The sequence below is a fragment of the Priapulus caudatus genome, unplaced genomic scaffold (genome assembly GCF_000485595.1).
Source record: "Priapulus caudatus unplaced genomic scaffold, Priapulus_caudatus-5.0.1 Scaffold292, whole genome shotgun sequence".
Classification (NCBI taxonomy): Eukaryota; Metazoa; Priapulida; class Priapulimorpha; order Priapulimorphida; family Priapulidae; genus Priapulus; species Priapulus caudatus.
In genome coordinates this window covers 922-7844 of record NW_014577353.1, presented here as the reverse complement: position 1 = coordinate 7844, position 6923 = coordinate 922, and positions in this window count along the sequence as shown.

Genomic DNA, 6923 nt, shown 5'->3' with positions numbered 1-6923 from the left:
TCCTCCTCCTCCTCCTCCTCCTCCTCCTCCTCCTCCTCCTCCTCCCTCCCTCCTCCCTCCCCTCCCCTTCCTCTTCCTCTCCCTCTCCCCCACCCACCGCTACCGAAACATAATCATTGATTTCGCGCTTGATTTCTCCGCCGCCTTCACCGACGACGTCGTCGGCATCACAGCCGACTGGGGCAGCGACGTGCAGCGCGACGAGGCGTGTGTGCGGGAGACGGAGGTGTTCTGGCGGCAGGGCGGGCGTGAGGTGCGCATCATCTGCAGCGTCTTTGCTGTCTACGTGCTCGCACACAGCCTCGCCATCGTGCTGCTCACATCGCTGCAGCCCGCGCAGATATTCAACAAGGTACGTCACTAGTACGCGTGTATACGTTCTACGTCACTGTACACACGCATATGCTACGTCATTGTACACACGTATATGCTACGTCATTTTACACGTGCATATGCTACATCACTGTACACGCGTAACCAGTATAATTATACTACTACATCACTGTTCAACATTCACAATCACAATTATAAAATTTTAATAGTCGTCCCTTATCAGCTATTACAACATCGAACGATTTTATATATTAGAACGAAGCGTTGGTATAATTTGATCTCTCTCTCGTCTCTCTCTCCATCTTCTTCTCCTCTCTCTCTCTCTCTCCTCTCTATCTATATCATAGTATATATTTATATATATTATATACTGATATATATTATATATATTATATAATTATACGTATATATATTAGGCTGAAACGCATCACGAAAATCGAATTCTGATCGAGATTCTTTTCTCGATCGCCCCCATCCCCCTCACTACATCCTCTCGTTCCCCCGTCCATCTTCCACTCCACCCTCTCCCCGCACTACCACCTCTCCTCCTCTTCCCCTCTCCAACTATCCAAGGCCCCGCACTACCCCTATCCCCTCCCTACTGTGGTGTTACCAGAGAATATAAATCCCACTACTTATATGGCTCTGTGTTATCCTCACAATGTTATTTCAGCGACTGTGCAGTGTATGTATATTACTCTCTACGATCCTAGGCTATTCACAAGTACAGCTTATTCCATTGGCAAGTTTCTAATAATTTATTTTGCAAAATATGAAATATATAAATAACTACGATAACATTCAATTATGTTTGCAATCGAATCGAGTAGGAATCGATATCGAAGAGGCCAAATATCGGAGAACGAGTGGATCGAATGAGAGGCCTTTGCCTGCTATCGTTACAGCACTAATATATATATATATCCCAAAAACGACAACAACCCTGCAGCAACCACATTTCCCAGGGCGGTCATACAATCGTGTCAAATGAAAACTGGAGCTATTGTGAAAACAATTGATGCCCCACCTGCACCCCACCTCCGCAGCGGCTTGTGGTGGCGGTGCCTGGATAGCGCATGTCATTAGTCATTACTATTGTATACCACACGCTAACACCACGATGACGAGCTCACTCACTATACTAACTATTCATAGTTGTTTAGAAGATTGACGCCAGCGAGCTTCGCTTCTGTGTTCAGATATATACATGTAATATATATATATATATGTACATTCGCCTTCTCATTCCAAAATTAGTTTACAATTACATCGGATAAATTTGCTTAATGCATGGTAAAGGAATGTGGCATGCGGAATTTTATACACAAAACGTCTGCTTAAAACTCAAATAACATTTCAACACCTTCGTATTTGATGTGTTTGTCTTGGACGCTATGCGTGCATGGTGGCTGCGTTCTGATTCGTTACCAGTTCTGCTGAAGAGAGATTTCCGAAGTAAACTCTGTTGTAGAAATAACGGATTTAAAGAGTACGCACACACACGCACGCACGCACGCACGCACGCACGCACGCACACTAGTAGTCTGACTGTAACTAAACTAGTAATACACTAGTATTAATCTGAATACACCGGTGATCCATGCAGGCGATGGTGTGGCCACTACAGTCGACCGCCGGCTCGGTCGTCGTCCACGTTGCCACGATCGTCTGCACCGCCGTCTACTTCCTCGTCCCGCTCTTCATGTGCACCTTCTGCCACCTGCTGGGCCGACAGTTCGACCGCGTCACGCACGGCGTCAAGGGCTACTCGCGCATGCTCGACAGCTACAGCAGCGCCATGTCGCGGCAGGACGGCGGCGGCGGCGGCGTCGCGGCGGCGGTCGGTCGGCCGCGTTCCCGCGCACGAGGGCGTCGTGCTGCGCGTCCATGCACGCGGGTGGCCGCCCACCAGCATGGACCCCGTCGGCCGACCACAGCGCCGCGCCGGCCGGACGACGGTCCGCGCCGCCGGCGCGCCGATGACGGACCGTACGACATGCCGCCGCGCAGTGCGGCGCTTTCGCCGTCGAGAGCCGCCATCCACATGCTTGCGCGTCTTCCGTCGGCTGCGTCTGCGAGCACGTGCGTCTAGTGCCGCGTCGTCGGGGGCGCCCGGTCGACCGACGTACCGCGCGACTGCTGACAAGCGTCTACTTCTGCGTGTAGCTGAGCACATTCCGATGGGCTGTGCTCACCGCCTACACGCTCCATCCACGACGCTCGACGCAGCGCATGGGACTGGGGGATGTCGTTAACACTCTCATCATTGCTCGCCACAGATCATCACCACCGGCAATGGTCTCGCTGACTGCGCTCAGCCTATCAACCCGAAGGTAATTGCACATAGAGAGAGGGGAGAGGGGAGAGGGGCAGAGCGGGGAGAGGGAGGAGGACGGAGGGCGGAGAGGGGGGAGAGGAGGGAGAAGAGAGCGGGAGGGAGGGCGGAAAAGGAAGACACGTACCGGGGACTGGCACACGATCATCACCACAGCCGGATGGTCCCTCCTGACTGCGCCGGTCAGGCTATCAACACCAAGCGTAATGCACCATAGAGCAGAGGGGGAGACGGGGGAGAGGGGGAGAGGAAGGGGTAGCAGTGGCGAGAGGGAGGGAGAAGGGGAGAGGAGGAGGGAGGGGGAGAGGGCGATAGCATGCTAGCGCGAGCTCCACAGCCAACGGCTGATGGTCTCCTACTGCGCTGTCACAGCTATCAACACCAAGTTAATGCCCACGCATAAGAGAGAGGGGAGAGGTGGCAGATGCATGGGGAGAGGGGGAGGAGGGGGAGAGGTAAGGGAGAGGAGAGAAGCGGGAGAGGGGGAGCAGACATGCTAGGGCACAGATCATCACGCACGGCATGGCTCTCGTTACTGCGCGCCGTCAGGCTATCAACACTTAAGGTAATGCAACCATAGAGAGATGGGGAGAGGGGGGAGAGGGGGCAATGGCAAGGCGAGAGGGGGAGAGGAGGAGAGGGGGAGAGGGAGGAGAGGGAAGACATGCTAGCACAGATCATCACCACACAGCCACTGGTCTCCGTACTGCCGCGTCAGCTGATCAACACCAAGGCTTAAATCCACCATAGAGGAGAGGGGAGAGAGGGCGGAGCAGCGCGGGGAGAGCGGGAGAGGAGGGCGAGGCAGGAGAGGGGAGAGGGGATGGGGAGAGAGAGAAGAGAGAGCGCAGACAATTTGAGATATGGGAGAATGCATGTGAGATACAAAATCAAAGATAAAATAAGTGGGCAGTGCAAATGGAGAGGGAAGGGAGCGAAAGAACGAAGAGGTCACGGTGCGGGACAATGAAGTGCAGCAGTGAAAGCGAGAACGGGAACGAGAGAACGAGGGAGGAGACGGGAAATTTCTATGGCTAGGCACTCAATGAAAGATCCCCGAGAGATTGCCAACGTTCCTCAAGGAGGAGGTGATTAATGAGCAGAAAGCCTCATGACCGTTACGCTTGCGTGCCCCACTCGCGCCCTTCGGACACGATCTATTGCTTTTTCGCCAAAGGGGAGACCAGAACCCCCTACCGGCACTCTCATGCAGGTGACAGTAATACAAGAGTCTGATAAATAGAGATATCTCGATGTACAGATAAGTAGATCTCTATCTATGCCCTCAAGTTGGTAATAAAACTAATACTCAACATAGCAAACAGTCAACAGACACACCCCGCACGGCGTACAGAATGTAGCCAATTGTTTTTCTCCGTCGTTTCCTTTCTCCGTTTATGTCTTTTCTCCCGCGCCACGCTCGCTTCATGTCTTCTTCATCGTGTGGCTTTCCACTTCCACTCCCTCCTCGTTTGGTTGCCTTTGCGTCCTTCTCTTGTCTTCTTTCTGTGCAGCTCGGTCCCTCTTCCCGCTTTTCAACTTACTCCCTAACTCAACTATTTCCTCCTCCTCTCTCTCTGTTCCTGCCTCTCTCTTTTTCTTTCATCCCTCCCCGCGTGCACGCCTCCCCTCTCCTGCTTCTTTCGCCTCCAACTGTCGTGCAATACTCCGCTCCCTCCCCTGCTGCGTGACGCTTCCTTCTCGGGCCGCTTGTACATTTGAATGTCCTGGCCCATTTACCGCTCACTATTATAGGGTCCCTACCTATGCCCGGATTGACCTCCACACAATACAAGCAGCCACAGCAGAACGGTAAATTATTTGACATTTTGTATAATATTATATTGTATTTTATAACAAAAACAGGTGGGTCTTTCATTCAGCAAGTATGACGAGTGGTTCCCGATTGCGGCGTCGGACTCCAGCGTCTTTCACATGTTCATCATCACCCAAGGAGATGTCCTTCTCACAGTTAATGTGGCTTCATTTAAGCATTCAGGCTTCACCTTCTCACTGTACTGGAAGGCCGAGTCTCAATAAGGTCCGGGTTTTCACCTTCTCACTGTACAAAGGGTATTCACTAAGGCTCCGCGCCCGTTTCACCTTCTCACTGTACAAATTGCGCCGTTTCACTAAGGTCCGGCGTTCTCACTCTTCTCACTGACGAAGGCGTTATCCACTATAGGTCCGCGGTTTCATCTTCTCACTTGTAATTAGATCACCTGCAGACTCCACTCCGTTGTGCCATCGTCATGGCCATTTGAGCAAGTGACGCCACGGCATCCTTCTCCTTTTTCAGCTGAGCGGAGTCTTTCTTCACGTATTTCTTCATTCTCCTCCAATTCCAGATGTGAAACGCCGCGCGGGGGGGCGCCGGCGCGCCGGGGCGGGCGCGGCGCGGGGCGGGGCGAACCTTGGTTCTCACTCTCTCTACTCTTCTCTCTCTCGCTCTCTCTCTCTCTCTTCTTCTCTCTCTCTCTCTCTCTCTCTCGCTCTCGCTCTCGCTCTCATCGCTCTCTCGCTCTCTCGCATCTCTCGCCTCTCTCTCTCTCTCTCTCTCTCTTCTTCTCTCTCTTCTCTCTCATCCCCTCGCTCTCGCTCTCGCCTCTCGCTCTCTCTCTCTCTCTTCTCTCTCTCTCTCTCTCTCTTCTCTCTCTCCTCGCCCCTCTCTCTCCCCTACTCTCTCTCTAAACGCACCGCGCCGCCAGCTCGTCGTCAGCAATCCAGCCGCTTCTTTCATCGCTTTACGTCGCCTTACAAACCTTCCTCCGCGGCGATTGTTTGCATATAGAGGGCGCTCGTGGTGAGTGTCATGGCATTGTCGAGCAGTCGCTGAACAGGTTCGTTGTTTTTTCTGCAATCCTATTTGTGCTGGTAGAGCCTATATTACGTTATATATATATATATATATATTTTTTATTATTATATACTTATATATTATATATATATAATTGATATACATATATATATTAATTATTATTATAATATATACATATTATTAATATATACTTATATTGTGCTGCTTCTTCTATAGGACACGGTGTCAGTTTCTATAGAGAATGACTTGACATGTCACTGACCTCGTGGAGCTGTGTTAGAATGTAGAATATTATATATATTACCTTATGATTGGTGTTAGAAACCTTTATGATTTACAGTGAGAGCGCTTATAAGAAGGGATTACCATGATTAGATGGCGATTTACAAGAAGGATTACATTCATTAGATTGATTACATTGATACATTAGATTGATTACATTGATACATTAGATTGATTACATTGATACATTACATCGATTACATTGATACATTAGATTGATTACATGTATATATATCAGGGGTTAATAATAACGTTTTGTCATTATTACCCCCTGATATATATGTATAGTACTATGTATAAATATATATGTATGATTATATGTACTGTGTATAAATATATATATATATATGTATGGTTATACATATGTATACTGTCATTAGCTAATAAATACCTGATAAATAATAAATAAACTAATAATAATATATATATATATATATATAATAATATAATAATAATATCAAGAGAGCTCTAATAAATACCTATTTTTTAGCTCTTGATAATATATATATATATATAATAATAATAATATAAATATAATAATAAACTAATAAATAAAGTATTTATTAGCCCTTTGATACTGTGTATGTGTGATTATATATGTATACTGTGTATAAATATATATGTATGGTTATCAGGAGTAAATAATCTCAACGATTACCAAGCGCTGGCTGCTTTCATCGTGTATATATTCTGTCAGTGGCGGCAAACGCGCAAGCAAAGGATGTGAGCAAAATTAGCGATATGTTAATGAGTAATGAGTAATTAAGCACGCGCACGGATGTATATGCGGCACGCACGCACAAACGCACACTATATATATCATAAATGCTAATACTATACATAATGATACCCCGATTAGTCTAGCTCTACACATTTCTCATACATAATGCTAATATGCATAAAGTAACGGGACATAACGTAACATAACGTAAGCAGGTAACGCTAACTAAACGAACGGACCATAACGTACGTAACTGCGGAATAACGTAACGCAGGTAACAAAACGTAACGTAACGTAACGATAACGTAGACGTAACGCGTGACATACGTAGACGAAGCTAACGCAAGGAATGCAAGGAACGTAACGTAAAACACAAGAGCTAATGTAACGTAAGGGTAGAAATAATAAACATTGAATAAATTTTTATAATCGCT